The sequence below is a fragment of the Microcaecilia unicolor genome, chromosome 4 (genome assembly GCF_901765095.1).
Source record: "Microcaecilia unicolor chromosome 4, aMicUni1.1, whole genome shotgun sequence".
Lineage (NCBI taxonomy): Eukaryota > Metazoa > Chordata > Amphibia > Gymnophiona > Siphonopidae > Microcaecilia > Microcaecilia unicolor.
The window spans coordinates 33261895-33286153 of record NC_044034.1 but is presented as its reverse complement, the minus strand read 5'-3'; the positions used below and the strand labels follow the sequence as shown (position 1 = coordinate 33286153).

Here is a 24259-nt window from a genome sequence, read left to right as displayed (position 1 = left end):
CTTGTAACACGTCCCTCCCTCCCTCCCATGGGGCAAAAGGACCTGTTTCTTTGTTTTTCAAGCCTGCTATCAGAAGTACTGAAATCTACAGGCAAGGGTCAAAAAGGTTGATGTGGTTTGCAAACAAAGCAGAGTCGGCATCCTTGCAAACCCTTTCTTTTTTTTTTTTTTTTGCTGGGATGTTGAGCTGGAGCTGATGAAGGCATTTTAATTGTGTGATCCTGAGGAGTACATTTTGAGGCAGGACTGGGTAAAAATTTGTGCTTTAAAATGGAGAGTTGACATGAACGAGAAACCTTTAAGCGTCTTGGCTGAAACTATATAGCCTTTCACTGTTTTGATATCAAATCGTGTCCCCAGAGTCTGTTCGAGGCCTGAGGCTCCCAGCCCAAGCAGACTATTCAAACACCAGACCTTAACATTTTGAAGCTGAAATCCACCTGTTAGTTAATTGTGACAATGGCTTGATTTTGCTTAAAAATGTAGAATGGTGTCAGGCTGATGCACTTTTTGCTGTAGGTCATTAAAGTAAGTTAAACGCTGTAAATTGAACAATGGACCGTTAGTCCTGCCCGAGTACATACCAGACAAATCAAACTTCTTTTGTAATATAATTACTGTCTATGATTTTTATATACTGTGTATTGTATATACTGTGATATGTATAGTTGATGTTTGGGGGAGTGGGCGGCTAACTTTTGTAAGTTAAGTTTTTGTTTACAAGGAGATAATTTACTTCCAACCTTGTTTTTTGTTTTTTTTAAAAAAAGAATACAAATGTGAGTTTGAATCAGCTGCAAAGATGCAATGCTTTGTGCTTAAACCTAGTATGCATTTAATTACAGAAGTTCATTGCCATAACATTTGATTTAATTTAGCTCCTTTTACAAACGTGTGCCCAGTTAATACAGTACGGGCCAGATTCTGTAAATGGCCTCTAAAATATAGACGCGTCCCCCCAAAAAAGCGCTTAGCTCTACTCTATAAACCGCCTAAAGTTGGACGCGGTATATCAAATAGCGCATAGGGCTGGGGAATGCGCCTACATTTAGGCGCGGCCACGCCACTGAAAACATGGTGTAAATACCCACGCTAAGTGTAGGCGTGTTCCCCCAAATTCTATAACCATGTGCGTAAATTTGACAAATGCCCTGACATGTCTGTACTCCTCTCATGGCCGCGACAGTTTTTCAGTTACATGCATTAGAATTTACGTGCGCCGGTGTGTGGAATACATCTAAAAAGATGCATGCGTATATTCCAATTATTGCCAATTAGTGCTGATAATTGGTTGTTATTGGCCAATTATCTTCACTGATTGGCTCATTACTTAAGGTGCGTTCATAAATTGCAACTTTCTGGCCTTATATAGAATCCGGGGTACACGTATAACTGGGTGGTAATGGCAAATTATAGTAGCTGTAAGCCTGTACACCATCCACTTAGCCTAGTGTCAGTACGTGATGTGGTGCAGTGGAGCAAACCCATTTTAACGCAGAGAAAACACGCACAGAAAAGTTAAAAGCTTCCCCTTGAAGACTAGTGAACAGTGTTTTGGCTATTATATTGAATAAAGAATGAGAAATTTAGGAATAAAGGACAAGGAGAATGGTCTGAGCCCTTTTCCCAGGCAGATATCAAACTTACAGCTGCTGTGCAGTGTTTCTTTCTGCAACAGTCCTGTTGGCATAACCAGCCTTGAAGACCTGTTGATCAATGTTTTCAGGATGAACACTGCCATCTGGTGGGACAGAGGGAAATCGCAACAGCTAGAGGGGCCCTTTTATTATGGCTTGCCGAAAAATGGCCTGTACTGGTGTGGGCGTGTAGATTGGACGTGCACGGGTTCATTTTTCAGCGCACCTGCAAAAAAAAAAAGGCCTTTTTCTTTTTTTGGACAAAAGTGGATGTGCGGCAAAATAAAAATTGTCGCGTGTCCATTGTGGGACCTTACTGCCACCCGTCGACTTAGCGGTAAGGTTTCACCTGTTAACCAGGCGGTAATTGTCAGCGTGTGTACACTGCTGATTACCACCCAGTTAGCGCCATGTAGTAGAAAATATAAATTATTTTCTGCAGCGCATTTTGGACATGCGTCAAAAATAGAATTACTGTCCAGGGCATATGGTAGCCGGGCGATTGTATGCAGGTAGGTGTCTACGTGCCTCAGTAAAAGGGTCCCAGAGTGCGGTGGGCTAAAAATGGGGCAAAGAAGATAGAAAATTGGGCACTCGAGGGACCCTTTTACTCAGCTGAGGTGGGGCAAGTGTGCACCAAATTGACACTACCGCTGAATTGTCGCGTGCTGTTTCCCACTGCTGAATTGACGCGTGCTGTTCCTGTGGTAGAAAATAATTACCTAATTACCACACGAGTAGCACGTGAGCCATTACCAGCAAGTAAGTAGGTAGCGGGAAGGGCTCAGGCAGTAAATAGCCGTGTGCTACTTTTAATATTAGCGCATGGCCTTTTATTGCCCCATTAAAAAAAGGTCTTTTAACCCTCCATTGGTAAAAAATGGCCCCGTACGCGCTAATTTCACGTGCCTACAGTAGCGCAGGCCACTTTTTACTGCAGCCCCAGAGTGTAGTGGGCCAAAAATGGGGCAAAGAAGACAGGCAGTTGGGCACCCAAATTAGGGCGTGATCCCCAGATGTGTGTGTAAAGCTAATTACAGTCAATAATTGGATGTTAATCAGTTATTAAAGCTAATTGGCAGTAATTTGGATTTCGTGCACATCTTCCAGTGTGCTGCTCTGTAACCCTGGGCGCCTAAATCCCATAGCGCTCAACCCAAAAGGGGTGTGTTCACGGGAGGGGCATGGGTGGGACAGGGGCGTTCTAAAAATTTGGATACACTGTTATAGAATCGCATCGTTTACGCACCCAAATGCCATGAGTTGGGTGCTGGCATTTACACAAGGTTTCACTTGACATAAATGCTACTGCCCAAATTTGGGGTTCGGGAATCGGTGCTGTGCGCTATTTGATAAAGGGAACTCGGCCCAGAGTGCCTTTGTAGAACAGCATTTAGTGCCGATTTTTTTTTTCGGTGCCAATTTTTGAATGCCATTTACTGAACCTGGCCCTTAGTTTGAGTTTTTATATTAAATATTGTTTTAATTTTTTAATTTCTTTTTATGTGTATACCTCTCTCACTCAGGCACTTCACCAGAACATGGGCCGTGTTGTCTTCTAATAAACACTGCTTCCTCTAAATGACAGTCTCTGTCTTCTTTGCCCTATTTTTGGTTCACCGCACTCTGGGCGCCCTTTTACAGAGTGGCAGTAAGCCCAATACGGGCTTACTGCTTGCTCTTTTGAGCAGGAGCGTAGCCAGACTGGTGGGAGGGGGGTCCAGAGCCCGAGGTGAGGGGGCACATTTTAGCCTCCTTCCCGGCGCCGCCGACCCCCCCCCAGCCGTTGTTGAAACCCCCCCGCCACCAACTTTGACCCCCCCTGCCATTGCCGAACCCCCCCCGCCACCAATTTTGACCCCCCCCTTGCCGATGACCCTCCTGCCGCCAACCCGCCGTCGCCTACCTTTGCTGGCGGGGGACCCCAACCCCTGCCACCGAGCCGAGGTCCTCTTCTTCCCAATCCCGCGCACGGTTTCATTCTAGGACGTCAGACTAGAACGAAGCCTTGCGCGGAATTGGGAAGAAGAGGACCTTGGCTCGGCTGGCGGGGGTTGGGGTCCCCCGCCAATAAAGGTAGGCAACGGCGAGTTGGCGGCTGGAGGGGGGGGGTCAAGAGGGTCGTCGGCAGGGGGGTCCAGGGGCAAATCTACGGGGGCCCAGGCCCCCATACTGGCTACTCCACTGCTTTTGAGACTGCCGCCAGCCCAACAGAAACGGCTTGTGCAGCGGTAACCCGGTAGTAATCGGGTTACCACTGGGTTAGCGCGGGAGCCCTTATTGCCACCTCAATGGGTGGTGGTAAAGGCTTCTCGCCGCATGCCCATGTGTGTTGGGGGTTTTGGTTTTACCCACTGCAGTAAAAAGGGCCCTGGCGTGACGGGAAAAACAGCCCCTGCCACCAGCGCAGGGCCCTTTTCCCAGCAGCTTGGTAAAAGGGCCCTTCTGGTTGCTGTGGTCTGGTGGGACTGGCCAGATCCTTATTCCTTTTCTTTTCTTTCTTTTTCATGTTTTTATTTTGTGAAATTGAGCAACATTTTTCTTATGCTGTTTGCACAAGTTTAATGCAGAGACATCTGTGCTTGCCATTCACTTTCTGCCTTTCTGTCTCTGAATCCATGTACAAATACATAAGTACATAAGTAATGCCACACTGGGAAAAGACCAAGGGTCCATCGAGCCCAGCATCCTGTCCACGACAGCGGCCAATCCAGGCCAAGGGCACCTGGTGAGCTTCCCAAACGTACAAACATTCTATACAATCAAGCCATTGTGACATCACTAATGAGGTTGGCTCTTATTGGTGGAATGAGCCACTATGACATCACAATAGGTTAAATCACTGCTCTATGTAATAAAAGTGAGCCAAGTAGAGAACATAAGTACATAAGTAATGCCATACTGGGAAAAGATCAAGGGTCCATCGAGCCCAGCATCCTGTCCACGACAGCGGCCAATCCAGGCCAAGGGCACCTGGCAAGCTTCCCAAACGTACAAACATTCTATACATGTTATTCCTGGAATTTTGGATTTTTCCAAGTCCGTTTAGTAGCGGTTTATGGACTTGTCCTTTAGGAAACCGTCCAACCCCTTTTTAAACTCTGCTAAGCTAACTGCCTTCACCACATTTTCCGGCAATGAATTCCAGAGTTTAATTACGCGTTGGGTGAAGAAAACTTTTCTCCGATTTGTTTTAAATTTACTACACTGTAGTTTCATCGCATGCCCCCTAGTCCTAGTATTTTTGGAAAGCGTGAACAGACGCTTCACATCCACCTGTTCCACTCCACTCATTATTTTATATACCTCTATCATGTCTCCCCTCAGCCGTCTCTTCTCCAAGCTATATAGCCCTAGCCTCCTTAGTCTTTCTTCATAGGGAAGTCGTCCCATCCCCGCTATCATTTTAGTCGCCCTTCGCTGCACCTTTTCCAATTCTACTATATCTTTCTTGAGATGCGGCAACCAGAATTGAACACAATACTCAAGGTGCGGTCGCACCATGGAGCGATACAACGGCATTATAACATCCTCACACCTGTTTTCCATACCTTTCCTAATAATACCCAACATTCTATTCGCTTTCCTAGCCGCAGCAGCACACTGAGCAGAAGGTTTCAGCGTGTTATCGACGACACCCAGATCCCTTTCTTGGTCCGTAACTCCTAACGTGGAACCTTGCATGACGTAGCTATAATTCGGGTTCTTTTTTCCCACATGCAGGACTGTAAACTTTGAACGGTAATGGTTTCAGTTCCAGGGACAGCTGCTGGGAGACTTTAAAGGAGCAAGACAGTATTTTTCTTGAAGGTTTTTTTTTTTTTTGTTTTAGCCAACGTGTCTTGTAGCTATGAGGAGTCCATGTCTTCCTGTTGACAACTTAATAGGACCCTTTTTAGGATTTTGTGAAAAATGAACTGTATCTCCTGAATAAAAAAAGAAAAAAAGCTAAATACATGCAATCTTTCTCTCTTTTTAAAAAAAAAGTTTATTTATCTTATTATATATTGAGAAATGGTGCTTTCAGTTCCTCTCCTATGTAGTTCATATAATAGGGATGTGTATTGAAAAAAATTAGGCTTTGATTTTGGGTCAACTTCACATATTTTCTCTGGTTTTTGGATAGTTTTCAGATTTTTTTTCAAACATTTATATTAATAAAACGTTTTTAAGGGAAATAGAAAAAGACTTGATATTCTGCCTTTCTGCGATTACAATCAAAGTAGTCTGCATATTATATATGGGTACTTATTTTGTAGCTGTTACCATGGAGGGTAAAGGGGCCCTTTTACTAAGCTGTGGTAAAAAAAAAAAAAATGTCCCGCGCTAGTTTTGGCGCCTGAAATTGGCGTGCACTGGGCCATTTTTTTACCGTGTGGAAAAAAAATACATTTTTAACAACGGGGCAGTAAATGGCCATGCACTAATATTAAAATTAACATGGCAATTTTCCGCCTGAGCTTTTACCGCCACCTATTTAGAAGGCAGTAAGGGCTCACACACTGCTTGTGTGGTAATTAGGTAGCATTCGGCAATGTGGCCGCGCTGCCAATTATCGCCGGGAATGCCCCCCCCCCCCCCCCGCGGTAGAAAATAGAAAATTATTTTCTACCACAGGAAACTGCACGCGCCAACTTTGGAACTACTGCTGGCTGCCCACGCTACCCCCGGTGGTAGGGTGGATTTGGCACAAGCTACCTGCGCGGGAGTCCTACCGCAGCTTGGTAAAAGGGCCCCTAAGTGACTTGCCCAGCGTCACATGGAGCTGCAGTGAGGAATGTGGTTCGCCTGGTTATCAGGCTACTGCAGTAACCGTTAGGCTACTCCTCCGCTCAGTGCATTAGAACTTTGTAACACACAGAAATCAGCTTTATGCTTCTCAGTTCTCAGGTTAACATGGGTACTGTTGATTTTAAACGCTCTGTTTTTTAAAGGTACACCAACAAACCAAATGCATGCTAATAAATGCCCAACCCTAATAGATATAAGGTGAAAAATGCTGAAATGGTCTCGGGGAGGAATCATACTTTGGAGAAAGCGGTACTCACTGGCTTCTGGGGCATTTGAAGGAAGAGGTCAGTATAGCCAGACACGTATAATTAAACTCTGGAATTCGTCACTAGAGAATGTGGTAAAAGTGGTTAGCTTAGTGGGGTTTCAAAAAAAAAAAAAAATGTTTGGATAGCTTCTTAAAAGAAAAGTCCATAAGCCATTATTAAAGTGGACTTGGGAAAATCCACTGCTTATTTCTGGCATAAGCAGCATAAAATGTGCTGTTTTGGTATCTTGTCAAGTACTTGTGACCTGGATTGGCCACTGTTGGAAACAGGATGCTGGGTTTGATGGACCTTCGGTCTGTCCCAGTATGGCAACACTTATGTACTTATATTTCCTTGTCCTACCTTGCAGAATATTTAAACAGAGTGTTCCAACACTCTTCCAAGCTCTGATCAGTAGAAGTGAAAGTGCCTGCCACGATGCACTTAGCAGCACGGGCAGTGGAAGAGATTTTTGTTTGAAGGGGCCAAACAAAACCATTTTCACCCCTCCCCCAAGCTCTCTAGTTGCTGATGCTGTGTTGGGCAAAATATTGGTGGGAGAATGGGGAACTGGAAGAAAATTTGTGAGTTCTTTTGCCTTGTCCTCCTTTCACCCTCCCTTTTTTTTTTCCCCTCCCTAGATGACCTGCTTTTGGGTATCGCTTGGAGCTGGGACGTGTCACTTCCCCGTACCAGTACTCTTCCTCCTTCCTTTCAAACCCCTCCCCCCTCCATCCCATATCCACAAAACACAATACAACAGCAAGCGTGGTAAACAAAAGGTCCGCAGCTTTGCTTTATTAAATTAACAAGCTTAACATACTAGCAGTCAAAAACATAACCTCCCCATGCAACCTTAAAATATTTAACTATTTACAAACCTTCCACCCTTTCCGCCTTGCCATGACAGCTAGGGCAGGGTGCAGCATAGCCCTCCAAGCCTTACCTAATGCAGGTCACCTGACCCACCTTCACTTAGCTTCCTGCTACGCGTTCATCACCTGATGAGTTCACGCTCCGATAGTTCGGGCGTCCCTCTCCCAAGCTGCTACATTAGCTGAAACCATCATCACCTGGTGTCCCCAGGCCCTCAAAGGAGAGTGGGTAGGCAAGCAGCTGCCTCCGAGGAACAGGAATAGGACCCTACTTCTCCGGAGGCAGGTCCTTAAATACTAGCTCTTAATCCAGCCCTCCTACCAGGACTCCTCATCCAATGCCAGGGGAGAGTCCCGGCGGGTAAATCTTTATTTTAAAAAATTGCCTCCATTTCCCGAACCTTCTTCCTTCCTTACCACCCTTCCCCCTCCTTACTCTACCCAGTACTGACTCCTAAGCTCCTCCCTACCCGTACCTATGCCTGCTGGTACCTTGGGATTTACCCAGCCCGCGGTTAGACTTGCCTGTTGAGACCAGCTCTTGGGTGTTTATAACCGTGGCTGGCCTGAGGGCTGAAACAGTGACTCCTCAAAGGAACATTCTCAGTGAAAGTCTTTGATTTATTTATTTGCTGTACTTGTATCCCACATTTTCCCACCCATTTGCCGGCTCAATGTGGCTTACAAAATGTTACAACAACATTCACATTAATAGAATAAGAATTTCAGAATATAGATACAGATAAGGTGCATAAGAATATTATGGCAATCATATTAATGGAATAATAATTTCAGAATTGTTACAAATAAAGGTGCGTAAGGGATCTCTACAGTAGTGGTAACCAACTTCTCTCTTTCCCTGAGTCTGAGAATATCAGATTCCCCAGGGCAGCCAGAATCAGGCCTAATGGATTTGTGGTAGATGCTGCAAAGCAGTTTGATGTAGCCAAGTTTTGACATCAGCGTTGATTTGCTGTTTCAAAGAAATATGGGACTGGACAAGCATTGCGTATGTGTCAATAGGATATTTCCTGTAAAGAGGGATTTATTACGAGCAGTCGAAATTTGCCGTCCAGTTTTGGCTGAAGCCATGCAGGCCCAGCCCTGCTCCTGTATGGAATGAGACCACACTCCCTCCCCCAGACACAGAACAAGACCCCTCCTCCTGCAAAACAAGCCCCCTCTCAGTCCCTGTTCCCGCCCCCCGAACAGAATAAGCTCTCCTCCTGGACTCACCCATAGGCTTCCATTCCTACCATCCATCCCCTGGTGGTCTAATGGCTAGTTGGGGCAGGAGCGATCCTCAATCGTTCCTACTCATGCCCTTTCTTCTGCCAAAATGGCTGGTGTGATCTCTAGTGAGGATATTCAAACAAGAATATGTGCGTCACTAAAGGTCTCAACCTCCAACTGTATTGGTTTTATTATCATAGAAAAGGGGAAAAAAGAATCAATGAAAAAAAACTGCACAATCTTGAGAAAAAGGATTGATTCCAAAAACTCCGCCCTATATGTCTGCTAAGAAACCATGAAAGGCTGTACTTTTTTGATATGTAAAAAAACAACAAAAGTGTTGGGCAACGTACTTCAAAAAATCAACAGATCTGTATATCAAAAAACTGAAATTTAAAAAAAAAAGTGACTCACAAAACCAGTACTTATTATCGACACTCCAACTCCATAAATCCTCCTTCAGATCCTGTTGTTGTCGAATGATTTACCGGGCTAATCCTTAAACAGCCGCTTCAATGTTCAGTTCAATTTCACAGATCCACTGTTGAATCTGAAATGTAAGAAACAAATCCATTACTTCACCGCTGCATCTACAAACAAGATGGCTGCGGTACTTACCTAAGCGCCAACTTTAAATCACTCAATGAAATCACTGAATTGATCATGCACCAACCAGCGTAAAAAAAACACTCCACATTTTTATTAAGTCCTGCGCTGCGTATGCCTTGTAGCGCTATAGAAATGCTAAATAGTAGTAGTAGTAGTAGTAGGGTTCAATAGTATTAAGTTGAAATATCCATTGTTCACGGCGCAATAATAATTTTAAAAATTACCTCTGAAATGTATATTTTCTTTGCATATTCCCCCAAATTCTATATATATAGTGCTTTAAATTGTGCATGCAAATTTGGGCTCATGCACAATTTGCATATACAAATTAATTGAATAATGAGCCAATTAGCCTTGATAATTGGGCCCTATCAATTTTTAGCACTAATTGTCTTCAATTAGAATTTATGTATATAAATTTATGCATGGAGATCCATGTGTAGAAATTATGGGGGTCGTTTTCATAGGCGTGGTGGTTTTTTAATGCGTGTTAAAAATAGGCGCGTGCTAAACGCTAAAAATGCCCATAGGAATACATTGGCGTCCTTAGCGTTTAGTGCTCGCCTATTTTTAACGCGCGCTAAAACACCAGCGCGGCTACGTAAAAGACCCCCTATGTTTGGGTCTAAAAAGGAGGCGCAGCCGTGGGAGGGTCATGGGCAGATCAGGGGTGTTCCTTTAATTTATATGCTTAGTTACAGAATAAAGGGGATCCGTGCCTAATTTAGGCATGGGAATTTACACCATGTAAATGATCACTCCTAAAAGTAGTCGTGGTTCCCAGTACCAGGGGCGTAGCTAGGTGGGGCCATGGGAGCATGGGCCCCCGCAGATTTAGCCCTGGACCCCCTGCTTTCACCCCCCCCCCCACCGTCGACCCTCCCCCACCACATTCGACCCCCACTCCTGCCGCTGCCAACCCTCCCCCGCCGCCTCCACCGTCAGGTACCTTTGCTGGTGGGGGTCCCCAACCCCCGCCAGCCGAAGTCCTCTTCAGCACTGGTCTCTGAGTCTGGCGTGTTGCTGATCTGGATTCTGTTTCTGTGAGTCCTGACGTCCTGCACGTAGGAATGTGCAGGACATCAGGACTCACAGAAACAGAATCCAGATCAGTGAACGCGCCGGACTCGGAGACTGGTGCTGAAGGGGACCCCCGCCAGCAAAGATACCTGGTGGTGGTGGCGGGGGAGGGTTGGCGGAGGCGGGGTTAAAAGGATGGGGGAGGGGCGGCAGCGCCAGGGGGGGGTGTGTTAAAATGTGCCCCCTCACTTCGGGCTCTAGATCCCCCTCCCACTGAAGTCTGGCTATGCCCCTGCCCGGTACTAAACGCTATTCTAAGAAACAAGATGGCAAGCGATCTGCAAAATCCAACGTGGAGACAAACAAAGCAGATCAATCAGTGATATGGTTCAAAACTTTATTTTCAGAGATTCGCCCGACACAGACTGTGTTTCACCCACAAGGGCTGCGTCAGGGGCTAATAGTCCAAGCAGGACATGAGATTGAAACGTAAAAAACCAGCAGGGTGCTTTTCTCAATCAAGGTGAGGACATCAGCTCAATACACAGGGTAAGTCCGGTTGCATCTCTCAGCTGATGTCCTCACCTTGATTGAGAAAAGCACCCTGCTGGTTTTTTACGTTTCAATCTCATGTCCCTCTTGGACTATTAGCCCCTGACGCAGCCCTTGTGGGCGAAACACAGTCTGTGTCGGGCGAATCTCTGAAAATAAAGTTTTGAACCATATCACTGACTAAACGCTATTCTATACATGATGAATAACTTTGAGCACCATTTATACAATAGTAAATCAGAGTGTTTATCAGGAATCGTCCCGCTACTTATCAAGCTGTTTACATCGGTACCAGTCGAGACGGGCACTACGTTCTGAGAACGTGAGCATTTTGGAAGTGCCTGATTTTTGACTTTTTCGATTGGACTACACCAGGAGGAGACTTTACACCATTGCCAGTCCTATGGAGTGGAATAAGCCACCTGTTGTTTTCTTAGGAGGCAGAAGAAATTTGACTTTGTTTAAGAAACTGTGAAAACAGCATCCTTTGATTCAGGCTCTGAACTGATTTCAGTCTAATGGGGGCACAGTTTTGTGAGACGTTTAACTGTATTTTTATGTATCTGTTCTTTGTTTGATGTATTTTTATTATGTGTGTTATAATCTGGATAAGAGCGGAATACAAATACTAATAAATGAAATGTTGTTTTAATAAAATAAGTGTGCCTTCTTTATCTCTCAGTCTAGATGATCTGCTATAAAAATACCCTCTATGTAGCCAGGGACTAAAAACCTGAGTATCCATAGAGACATAGAAAAATGAAGGCAAATAACGACCACATGGCCTATCCAGTCTGTCCATCCATACTAACACTTCCTCGCCCCTAGACATCCTATGTATCTGCCAGGGGCGTATCTGAGGTTCGGCGGTAGGGGGGGCAGGGGCTAGAGTGAGGGGGCACATTATAACGCCCCCCCCACCGCCGTTAACCCTCCCCCACCGCCGTTAACCCTCCCCGCCTACCGCGGTCACCTACCCCCCGAGGTCCGCTCCTGCCGGTTTTTTAAAATATTACTTCAGCTGGTGGGGGACCCCAACCCCCGCCAGCCCAGCCGAGGTCTTTAACTTCTTCATCCTCGTGCTGTTCCTGCAATGCATCCTTCCAGTTGGACGGAGTTTGACGTCGCAGCACGTTGACGTCCTGCACATACAACGTGCTGCGACGTCAAACTCCGTCCAACTGGAAGGATGCATTGCAGGAACAGCACGAGGATGAAGAAGTTAAAGACCTCGGCTGGGCTGGCGGGGGTTGGGGTCCCCCGCCAGCTGAAGTAATATTTTAAAAAACCGGCAGGAGACCGCGGTAGGCGGGGAAAGGGTTGGCGGTAGGCGGGGGAGGGTTAATGGCGGTAGGGGGGTCCAGGACGAAATCTGCGGGGGCCCAGGCCCCTGTGGCCCCACGCAGATACGCCCCTGGTATCTGCCCCAAGCTTTCTTGAATTCAATTATAGTTTTCCTCCCAACCTCCTCCACCAGGAGACCATTCCACCCTTTGCCATGAAGAAGCTTTTCATCAGGTTACTCCTGAGTCTCTCCCTTTTCACCTTGATCCTATGTCCCCTCGTTCCAGAGCTTCCTTTCAATTGAAAGAGACTCATCTCCTGTGCATTTATGTCTCATAAGCTTTCTTCCAGAGTATACATATTGAGATCTTTAAGTCTGTCTCCATACACTTTATAATGAAGACCACTGACTATTTTAGTAGCAGCCCTCTGGAAACTTCCAGTGGCGGCCTCACGAGACTTCTCGGCGGCCATTTTGAAGAGCAATCCGGCAGCGGGGGAGAGTCAGCGCCGGCAGCGGGCAGGCAGGCAAGACTGGGGTTCTTTCCTGTCTGCCCCGAAGAATTCGCTGGACAACCTGGGTGGCTGGAGGGAGGGGGGCAGGGGAGAGAGGAGAGTCACTGGACATGGGTGACTGGAGGGGGGCAGGGGGAGAGGAGGGTCGCTGGACATGGGTGGCTGGAGGGGGGCAGGGGAGAGAGGAGAGTCGCTGGACATGGGTGACTGGAGGGGGGGCAGGGGGAGAGGAGGGTCGCTGGACATGGGTGGCTGAAGGGGGGCAGGGGAGAGAGGAGAGTCACTGGACATGGGTGACTGGAGGGGGGGCAGGGGGAGAGGAGGGTCGCTGGACATGGGTGGCTGGAGGGGGGCAGGGGAGAGAGGAGAGTCGGACATGGGTGACTGGAGGGGGGACAGGGGAGAGAGGAGGGTCGCTGGACATGGATGGATGGAAAGAGTCGCCTAATGGATAATGCAGTGGGTTAAGAACTCCGGGAAGCCAGGGTTCCATTTACACTGCTGCTCGTTGTGATCTTGGGCAAGTCACTTATTCCTCCAGTGCCTCACACACAATCTAAGGGGCCCTTTTACTAAAGCTTAGCATGCGCTAAGTGCCATGTGGCCCGTAGGTAAAAAAACAATAAGGACCCTGTTTACTAAGCTGCGTTATAGGCGTCTTAGCATTTTTAAAGTGCGTTAACCATGTACATGCGTTAACTGTGTACTCACCTACAACATCCCTATAGGTGCCTACATGGTTAGCGTGCATGCTAATTGTAGGTGGGTTAAAAATGCTAACACAGCTTAGTAAACAGGGCCCTAGGACGGTAAGATTGAGGTCTACAAAATTTTGTACGGTGTAGAAGAAGTATTTTTTACTCGTTCTAAAAGTACAAAGACTAGGGTGGGGGCACTCGAGGAAATTACAAGGAAATACTTTAAAAACAAATAGGAGGAAATATTTTTTTCACTCAATGAATAGTTAAGCTCTGGAACTCTGCTGGAGGAGGTGGTAACAGCAGTTAGTGAATCTGGGTTTAAAAAAGGTTTGGACAAATTCCTGGAGGAAAAGTCTATAGTCTGCTATTGAGACAGACATGGGAAGCAACTGCTTGCCCTGGGATTTGTAGTATGGAGTGTTGCCATGATTTGGGTTTCTGCCAGGTACTTGTGACCTGGTTTGGCCACTGTTTGGAAAATAGAATATTGGGCTAACCCAGTATTGGGCTACTCTTACGTTAAGTTCTTATCACGGTGCTATGCACTATTCTAGAATAACGCTCAGCACACATTTTTTTCAGCCCTCAAATTTGGGCACCATTTACTGAATCTAGTCCTTAATCTATAGTTTGAAAAATTCTACATTTACGTATTACGATATTTTGCTAGAGTACCACCTTTCCTGGTCCTGGAGGAGTAGCCTGATGGTTATTGGAGTGGACTGAGATCCTGGGAAACTGGCTTCAATTCCCACTGCAGGGCTGTTTGGGTCCCTTTTAGTAAAGGGTTGCTATGTGGCAATGGACTTGCTGCAGGGCAATCTGGAACTACTGCCGGCCCACCGCAGCTGCCGGAGGTAGCTCCGCCCCAGCACGCCGCATTCCCAGTGCTGCCGTAATGTTTTCAAAATGATCACCGCAGAAGGTTACCTGGTGGTAATCAGGCAGTGCCGTGCGTTGCCCAATTACCGCTGGTTTAGCACCGGAGATCTTACCATCATCTCAATGAATGGTGGTAAGTGCTCCCCCTAAAATGGCTGCGCGGCAAGTGCAAACTTACCATACGGCCATTTGTTTTTTCTGTCTTTTTACTCACTGCAGTAAAAGGGGACTCTGCACATGGCAAAAACACACGCTGTCGCTAGCGCAGGATCCCTTTTACCACAACTTAGAAAAGGGGGCCCTTTGTGTCCTTGGGCAAGTCACTTAACCCTCCATTGCCCCAGGTACTTGCATATCAGGGGCGTAGCTATCATGGGGCCACGGGGGCCTGGGTCCCTGTAGATTTGGCCCTGGACCCCCCTGGCATGACCCTCTCGACCCCCTCCCCGCTGCCAACCCTCCTCCGCCGCCGTCGCGTACCTTTGCTGGCGGGGGACCCCAACCACCGCCAGCCGAAGTTCTCTCAGCCGTGCGGCGTTCCTGACCCCCCTTCCTGCTGCCAACCCTCTCCTGCCACGTACCTTTGCTGGCGGGGGACCCCAACCCCTGCCAGTCGAAGTCCTCTTCTCGGCTGAGTGGCGTTGCCGAGTGACCTAATCAAGTTTGAATCTGTTTCTGTGCGTGCGTCTGACGTCCTGCAAGCACAGAAACAGATTCAAACGATCAGATCATTTGGCAATGCCACGCAGCCGAGAAGAGGACTTCGGCTGGTGGGGGTTGGGGTCCCCCGCCAGCAAAGGTACGCGACGGCGGCAGGAGAGGGTTGGTAGCGGGAAGGGGAGGTTGAGACGGTCTCGGCTGCGGGGGGGGTGGGGGGGTGAGTGTGAAAGTTGGCAGCAGGTGGGGGGGGGGGGGGGTCGTCGGCGCCAGGGGGGGGGCTAAAATGTGCCCCTTCACCTCAGGCTCTGGACCCCCCTCCCGTTGGTCTGGCTACGCCCCTGTTGCATATAGGGTCCGATTCTATATATGGTGCCTAAAATTATATGCAAGTTTGCAGGTCACCAATGCTCTGCCCAAACTCCACCCAAGTCAATGCTTACCTGCATAATAAGCACCATCAAGGTTCAAGTTTGTTAAGGACTTTCTATTCCGCTCAACAGAACAAGCTATCTGGGTGGCTTATTTATTTATTTATTTATTCATGACATTTATACCCGCACATTAGCCCAAAATAGACTCAAGTTCAATGTGGCTTACAAACAAACAATAAAGTGAATAAAATATAACCCAAATTACAATGCGTTAAAGAAGCAAATTAATACATGTGCAGTAAGTAACCAGGGATTTAGACTCCCTCAAGCAGTGGCGTAGCCAAGGGTGGGCCTGGATGGGCCCAGGCCCACCCAGTAGCAGCACACCTATGATGTGACAGGCAGGGATCCCTAAGCCTCACCAGCCAAAAACTCCCAACAACTGTCCCTCCTGCATACCTTGTAAATAGCAGATCTTCGCCTGCAGCGAGCAGCGACTGATACATACTATTCGCACCAGCCCCACAGCCTTCTCTCTGATGTATTCCCACCTATGCGGAAACAGGAAGTTGCATCAGAGGGAAGGCTCTGGGGCCAACATGAGCAGTGTGTATTAGTTGCTGCATGCGAGGGAGGATGTTTGAGAGGCCAAATGGCATGCAGGCGAGAGAGGGAGAGACCAAATCACTTGTGGGACAGGGCAAAGTTATTCTGCCCACCCATCCTGGGCCCAGGCCCACCCAAAATTGGGTGTCTGGCTACGCCCCTGCCCTCAAGGACAAACAAATAATCAAGGGTGAATAGGTGAGAGCATAATTAGGCAGGACCAGGGGCGTATCTGCGTGGGGCCACAGGGGCCTGGGCCCCCGCAGATTTCGCCCTGGACCCCCCTACTGCCGCCGTGGGTACCTTTGCTGGTGGGGGACCCCCAACCCCCACCAGCCGAGGTCCGCTTCCTCCTGCCGCTGCGAGTTTTTTTAAGTTCTTCATCGGGATTCGTCCTCCGTCACTCTGTGCTGCCGTTCAAAGAAGCTGCTAGCTGAATGCAGTTTCAGACTGAGTCTGACGTCGCTGCTGCACGTTGTACATGAGTCTGACGTCCTGCACGTACAACGTGCAGCAGTGACGTCAGACTCAGTCCGAAACTGCATTCAGCTAGCAGCTTCTTTGAACAGCAGCACAGAGTGACGGAGGACGAATCCCGATGAAGAACTTAAAAAACCTTGCAGCGGCAGGAGGAAGCGGACCTCGGCTGGTGGGGGTTGGGGTCCCCCACCAGCAAAGGTACCCACGGCGGCAGGGGGGGGTCGGAAATGGCGGCGGCGGCGGGGGGGGGGGGCTATAATGTGCCCCCTCACTCTGGCTTCGGCCCCCGCTACCGCCGACTTTCAGATACGCCCCTGGGCAGGACTAGATGGGAAACGAGATTAAGAAAAGGGCGTGGGTAAATTCAAATAGAGTTCTTTGTATTCAGAAAGGCCAGACAGAAGAAATGTGTTCTTAGAAGACTTCTAAAAGTTAGGTAATCATCTGTAAACTTGATTGATTTAGGAAGAGAATTCCAAATTTTGGTGCCTTGATAGGAGAAATTAGCAGAGTGAGTTGTTTTATATATTACATTCTTACAGAAAGGGAAATGTAAGACAAGATATTCTCCACATGATGAAACAGCTTTATGAGGGGGTATTCAATGAGATTACTCATATATGGCGGGGCTTAACCAATCAGAATTTGGTGAATGAAAACACATAATTTGAAAGATATTCTCTCTCTTATTGGTAACCAATGTAGCTCATATAAAAGAGGAGTGGCTTTGGAGAAGCGAGGAGATCTGCGTATAAGACGAGCAGCAGTATTTTGAGCTGTTGTAATTTTTTGAGACGATCACCCTTTAAGTCCAGCATAGATGGAATTGCAATAGTCGAATTTGGTGGGGACAAGGGATTGAACCAAAGTATGATTTAGAGAAACTCTATATATCTTACAATCTATAAAACAGGAGAAAGGAGGAAAGCGAAGAAGACATACAGATAGACATTTTGAATACAGTGAGAAAGGGGGGAGAATTCCATTTTGTATAGGAAAGAGGGGGAAAATTAGGAGGGGAGAACTGTTAATTGGAGTCATATAACAGGTGTGAGGATGTCATAATGCCGTTATATCGCTCCATGGTGCGACCGCAACTTGAGTATTGTGTTCAATTCTGGTCGCCACATCTCAAGAAAGATATAGCAGAATTGGAAAGGTGCAGCGAAGGGCGACTAAAATGATAGCGGGGATGGGGCAACTTCCCTATGAAGAAAGACTAAGGAGGCTAGGGCTTTTCAGCTTGGAGAAGAGACGGCTGAGGGGAGACGTGATAGAGGTATATAAAATAATGAGTGGAGTGGAACAGGTGGATGTGAAGCGTCTGTTCACGCTTTCCAAAAATACTAGGACTGGGGGGCACGCGACGAAACTACAGTGTAGTAAATGTAAAACAAATCGGAGAAAATCTTTCTTCACCCAACGCATAATTAAACTCTGGAATTCGTTGCCGGAGAACGTGGTGAAGGCGGTTAGCTTGGCAGAGTTTAAAAAGGGGTTAGACGGTTTCCTAAAGGACAAGTCCATAAACCACTACTAAATGGACTTGGGAAAAATCCACAATTCCAGAAATAACATGTATAGAATGTTTGTACGTTTGGGAAGCTCGCCAGGTGCCCTTGGCCTGGATTGGCCGCTGTCGTGGGCGGGATGTTGGGCTCGATGGACCCTTGGTCTTTTCCCAGTGTGGCATTACTTATGTACTTATGATTAGGCAAAGGCGTCTTGGAAAAGAAAAGTCTTTAGCTGTGTTTTAAAATGAGAGACAGAGGGGATTTGTCTAAGATGCGTTGGCAAAACATTCAGTAGCTTTGACCCTTGGTAAGAGAACATCGTTTGTCTACTGTGCTCGTGCATGATAGTGTGATGTGTTGGCATGCAGAATAGCCTGTAGCTGGAATATGGTCATTTACATAGGTATGAGTCCATTTGGTATGAAGCCTAGTACAATCCCTCGTACTCTGCCATCTGGATTACTGCAACTCACTATACGCAGGTTGCAAAGAACAAACACTGAGAAAACTTCAAACAGCCCAGAATACGGCAGCCAGAGTCATCTTTGGAAAACCAAAATATGAGAGTGCAAAACCATTACGAGAGAAACTACACTGGCTTCCACTAAAGGAACGCATCACTTTTAAAGTGTGCACATTAGTCCACAAAATCATTCACGGCGAAGCCCCAGCCTACATGTCTGAGTTAATAGACCTACCACCCAGAAACGCCAAAAGATCATCCCGAACCTTCCTAAACCTCCACTTCCCCAACTGCAAAGGCGTGAAATACAAAACGCTACATGCATCAACCTTTTCTCACATGAGCACGCAATATTGGAACACACTGCCACGCAACTTAAGAACAATCAACGAGCAAGCTTCCTTCCGCAGATCACTGAAGACCCATCTTTTCGAAAAGATTTACGGAAAGAACCAAAACACATAAAGTCCACACCTACTATCCACAAATGCAACACACATTCACCTCGGAACTCTCATTCCCGTAATATCACATCATTCATATCTCCAATCACAGAAAGATATATATTATATGTCTTTATGCCTCCTTATCGCCCTCTAAACTCCCATTGTTTCCTTCCAATGTTTCAATGTTTGTGCTCCATTGTTACACTCTCAACGACACTTCAATTGGTTCGCATAATTATGTAAAATATAATCCATAACCAATATGTAACAAATTGTATTTCCAACATTTAACTCCTATTGTAAGCCACACTGAACCCGCAAAAAGGTGGGAAAATGTGGGATACAAATGCAATAAATAATAATAATAAATTTATGCATGTAAATGATCAGAATACTGGCATTTAAGTGCATTCTTGAGTGTCTCCTTATAGACTTTCCCCCGATATATCAGCCGTGAGCAAGTGTTATTTAAACGACATGCATATGTCTGATATGAAGTAACTGGTTCAGTGACTGCATCTAAACCTAAGTTTGAATATGCCTGATTAGACCTTCTGCTCCTTAATTAAATGCTCTTCAATATTCTTCAAAATAGATGTGCTGGGACAAAGTGTTTTACAAGGTTTATTTTGCACTTCATTCTTTGGGAATTCACTGCGTCCCAATTAGTTTTCTTAATTACCATTTACTCCATCAGGAGTCCGAAACTGACAGCTGATTGTGGATTGACTTCACTTTCCTTAATATTTTTCTTTTCACTTTTTGGCAGGTAATATCCACGGAGCCAGATGGCGGCCATTACATATTCATGATATTTTGAGTAAACGTTAAGGAATCGGACAGCCGGTTGTTATTCTAGGAGGACAAAGACCTGCTCTAACCTCCTGATTTTGAGGATGCTCATTTGGACGTGTCACAGGGTGTGGTCCCAGGTATTGAGTAAAATAGTGTAGTAGCTGTGTTAGCCCACTTTTAAAGGTAATAAATAGAAATAATAATAATTAAAAACAAAACAAAACGTGTGCTGCTGCGGCTAGGAAAGCGAATAGAATGTTGGGTGTTATTAGGAAGGGTATGGAGTCCAGGTGTGCGGATGTTATAATGCCGTTGTATCGCTCCATGGTGCGACCGCACCTGGAGTATTGTGTTCAGTACTGGTCTCCGTATCTCAAAAAAGATATAGTAGAATTGGAAAAGGTACAGCGAAGGGCGACGAAAATGATAGTGGGGATGGGACGACTTTCCTATGAAGAGAGGCTGAGAAGGCTAGGGCTTTTCAGCTTGGAGAAGAGACGGCTGAGGGGAGATATGATAGAAGTGTATAAAATAATGAGTGGAATGGATCGGGTGGATGTGAAGCGACTGTTCACGCTATCCAAAAATACTAGGACTAGAGGGCATGAGTTGAAGCTACAGTGTGGTAAATTTAAAAACGAATCGGAGAAAATGTTTCTTCACCCAACGTGTAATTAGACTCTGGAATTCGTTGCCGGAGAACGTGGTACGGGCGGTTAGCTTGACGGAGTTTAAAAAGGGGTTAGATAGATTCCTAAAGGACAAGTCCATAGACCGCTATTAAATGGACTTGGAAAAATTCCGCATTTTTAGGTATAACTTGTCTGGAATGTTTTACGTTTGGGGAGCGTGCCAGGTGCCCTTGACCTGGATTGGCCACTGTCGGTGACAGGATGCTGGGCTAGATGGACCTTTGGTCTTTCCCAGTATGGCACTACTTATGTACTTATGTACTTATAAGAACATAAGAGTAGCCATACTGGTGTTAGGTTTTCAGCGGTGTACAGCGCTGCGTACGTCTAGTAGCGCTGTAGAAATGATCAGTAGTAGTAGTAAGGGCGCCGTTGTTTAATGCTCTGTCCTCTGAGCATCGGGGCGAATAGGAAATGACCTTGTTTGAATATATTAGAATGCTATTTGCACTGTTCTTTAGTGAGCTTACTGTTTCCCGTGGTAGGGGCCTTGCGTACTAGTAAATGCGGATGCAATCCTGTGCTAATGGCCTCTAGCGCCCGCGTTTACTTCTGAGCATCGGCCTATCAGTGGCTTAAAAACACCGAATTGTACTCCAGGGCTGCTGAGAGGGGGTGCAGGGGGGCAAAATTCCCCGGGCCCAGCCTCCAAGGGGAGCCTCTTCCTGCCTGCCTGCTTCTGGGTCTGTCCTGTCCTGCTGCTGCTTGCCACCCAGGACCCGGATGATTGCATTAGCACGATATCGCATTAATGCAATCATCCGGGTCCCGACTCCTGAAATGGACAGGAGCAGGAGAGAACGGACTGTGGGAGCAGGCAGGCAGAAAGAGGCTTGCTGGCACCAGGCCCGAGCAGTGGCGTAGGAAGGGGGGGTAGTCCGCCCCGGGTGCACGTCGCTGGGGGGGGGGGGGGTGTCGGCTGCGCTGGTTCCCTGCTCCCTCTGCCCCGGAACAGGTTACTTCCTGTTCCGGGGCAGAGAGAGCAGGGAACCAGCGGAGCCGACGCAGCTCCCAGCAATGTGCACTTGGGGCGGACCGGCCCTCCCGCCCGCCTTTTTTCCTATAGTAGTGGTAAGAATGCATGCCGAGGGGGGTGGGCGTGTGCGCCGAGGGCGGGTGCGCCGTGCTGCACCCTGGGGGGGGTGTGTGCAGCGGGGACCCGCCCTTGGCATCAGCCGCCCTCGCTACGGCACTGGGCCCGAGCCCCTCCTTGGAGGCAGAGACAGAAAGGTAAGGGGGCGGGTGGAAGGGAGCGACGGTGTGAGTGGGTGTGTGTATGGGGGGGTGGCACGCAGCAGTCTGGTTCTGTTCTGTACAGCACTGCAGTTTTGAGCATTGGGACACCAGGAAGGATGTTAGCAAACTGCGTTAGGGCAATAAACTGTGCTATTTGCCCCTTAATGTGACTTAAAGGGCACTAACACCGGTTGTCTTGCCCTAATGCAGCATTTGATCAAGTCACTGTGGGGTAAATAGTAATGAGATGCATGTAAAATTCATTACTATGTAAATGCTATACCATGGCTTGTGGTGTGCACCTGTATAGCCAATAAAATATCTCCAGCTAAAAGCAGGGGGTTATTTTACCATTCTCGGAGCATCTGGCCTTAATGTATCGTTGCCCTGATGCCCCTGGCTGCTGGAATAATGTTGCTTGCAAGGTGTCTGTTATTCATTTACCAGTAGCCAGAACAGGGCCACAGAGAGGGGAGGGGGCAGGGGGGGGGGTAAGATTCCTTGGACTTGGCGTCCAAGGGGGGCCCGGCGCCAGAAGGTTCTGCTCCCTCAGTCTATCTCTCTCCTGCTTCTGTGTGTCGGGACCCGGGTGATTGCTTTAATGCGATAACCCGGGTCCCGGCACATAGAAGCAGGACAGTGACAGATCGAGGTAGGAGCAGACCCAGGAAGCTAAGGGGGGGTGGGGGGGGGGGGGGGGGCGGCTCTGACTCTCAGTGGCCCTGAGCTAGAAACCTGTGGTCCTGTGATACCACAAGTTGGTGACTCCTGTGGTAAATTAAGGTGCGGTAAATGTTCATGTTTTACCTCAGCTTGATAGTACACATTGAGTGAGTTCCGCTAATCTGATGGTACTTTAATACTAAGCATGAAACCACCAAACTAAGGGGGCAAGTTATCAATGTGGATTATCGCTAAGATGGGTTATTTTACCACAGGCTACTATACTATCCAGTTTATAATTGAAAAAGAAAAACGCCTATATTGCGACCCAAATCGGGAGATAGACGTTTATCTCACAAAAACGAATAAAGCGGTATAATCGAAAGCCGAATTTGGACGTTTTCAACTGCACTCCGTCGCGGATGCGGACAAAGTTGATGGGGGCGTGCCGAAGGCGTGGTGAAGGCGAAACTGGGGCGTGGTTATCGGGCGATCGCCGATAATGGAAGAAAAATATGCGTTTTTAGCGAGAATTTAGGGCACTTTTCCTGGACCCTGTTTTTCCACGAATAAGGCCACAAAAAGTGCCCTAAATGACCAGATGACCACTGGAGGGAATCGGGGATGACCTCCCCTGACTCCCCCAGTGGTCACAAAACCCCCTCCCACCACAAAATATGCCGTTTCACAACTTTTTATTTTCACCCTCAAATGTCATACCCACATCCCTGGCAGCAGTATGCAGGTCACTGGAGCAGTTATTAGGGGGTGCAGTGGACTTCAGGCAGGTGGACCCAGGCCCCCCCCCACCTGTTACACTTGTGCTGGTAAATGGGAGCCCTCCAAACCGCCCCCCAAACCCACTGTACCCACATGTAGGTGCCCCCCTTCACCCCTTAGGGCTATAGTAATGGTGTAGACTTGTGGGCAGTGGGTTTTGAGGGGGATTTGGGGGGCTCAACACACAAGGGAAGGGTGCTATGCACCTGGGAGCTCTTTTACCTTTTTTTTTGTTTTTGTAAAAGTGCCCCCTAGGGTGCCCGGTTGGTGTCCTGGCATATGAGGGGGACCAGTGCACTACGACTCCTGGCCCCTCCCATGAACAAATGCCTTGGATTTATTCGTTTTTGAGCTGGGCGCTTTCATTTTCCATTATCACTGAAAAACAAAAACGCCCAGCTCACAAATTGTCGAATAAAACATGGACGTCCATTTTTTTTGAAAATACGGTTCGGTCCGCCCCTTCACGGACCCGTTCTCGGAGATAAACGCCCATGGAGATAGACGTTTTTGTTCAATTATGCCCCTCCACATATATTATACTACTATAAATCATTTCTATAGCGCTACCAGTCATACGCAGCGCTTCACAATTGAACATGAAGAAAAGACAGTCCCTGCTCAAAAGAGCTTACAATCTAAATCAGGACAGACAGACAGGACAAATAAGGGATAAGGGTAGGACAGACAGATAGGACACATAGGGAAAAGGGACTATTGAAGAGAGGAAGACAAGATAAAGGTTTCGAGCAAGCACCCCATTTTATGCAATGAGATCCTATGCCAAAATAATGGTAGTCCCCAGTGATGATTACCCCCTTAATTGTTAGATCTGTGGGATTTGGAGGAGTACTGAACTAATACCCACAGGTGGTGTTTGCATATTTTACGGGGCATTGTTGCAAAGCTTTGTAAAGCTGTGCACAGTACCTAAAGTGTTTTACCCAAGCAAAAAAGAAAAAAACAAAAGGAACATATTTATGAAATGCAGGCGAGTGGAAAGCAATCTCAAAGACTGGGCTGTCATACCTAATAGAACAACTGGCAAGTCTTAGGGTTAAAAAAAAAAAACCCTTTTAAACATCTCCCAGTCGAAGACAAATATGTATGGTGATATATCAGCATTGTTCCTGAAGATGGCGCCCAAGCGCCGTCCATGGGAGCACTTCTCACGTTTCAAGTTGGAGTCCCTGCCAAGCTTTGAA

At 47.2% G+C, this 24259-nt stretch overlaps 1 long non-coding RNA gene across 1 annotated transcript; it reads right to left on the bottom strand.

The window, feature by feature from the left end:
- Positions 1 to 21: 21 nt before the first annotated feature.
- LOC115467849 lies at positions 22 to 23105 on the bottom strand. Its single transcript, XR_003941771.1, has 3 exons — positions 23092 to 23105; positions 19403 to 19407; positions 22 to 374 (listed from the first exon to the last, which is right to left on the bottom strand). It is a non-coding gene; the product is annotated as an uncharacterized LOC115467849 (long non-coding RNA).
- Between the last annotated feature and the right edge of the window lie 1154 nt (positions 23106 to 24259).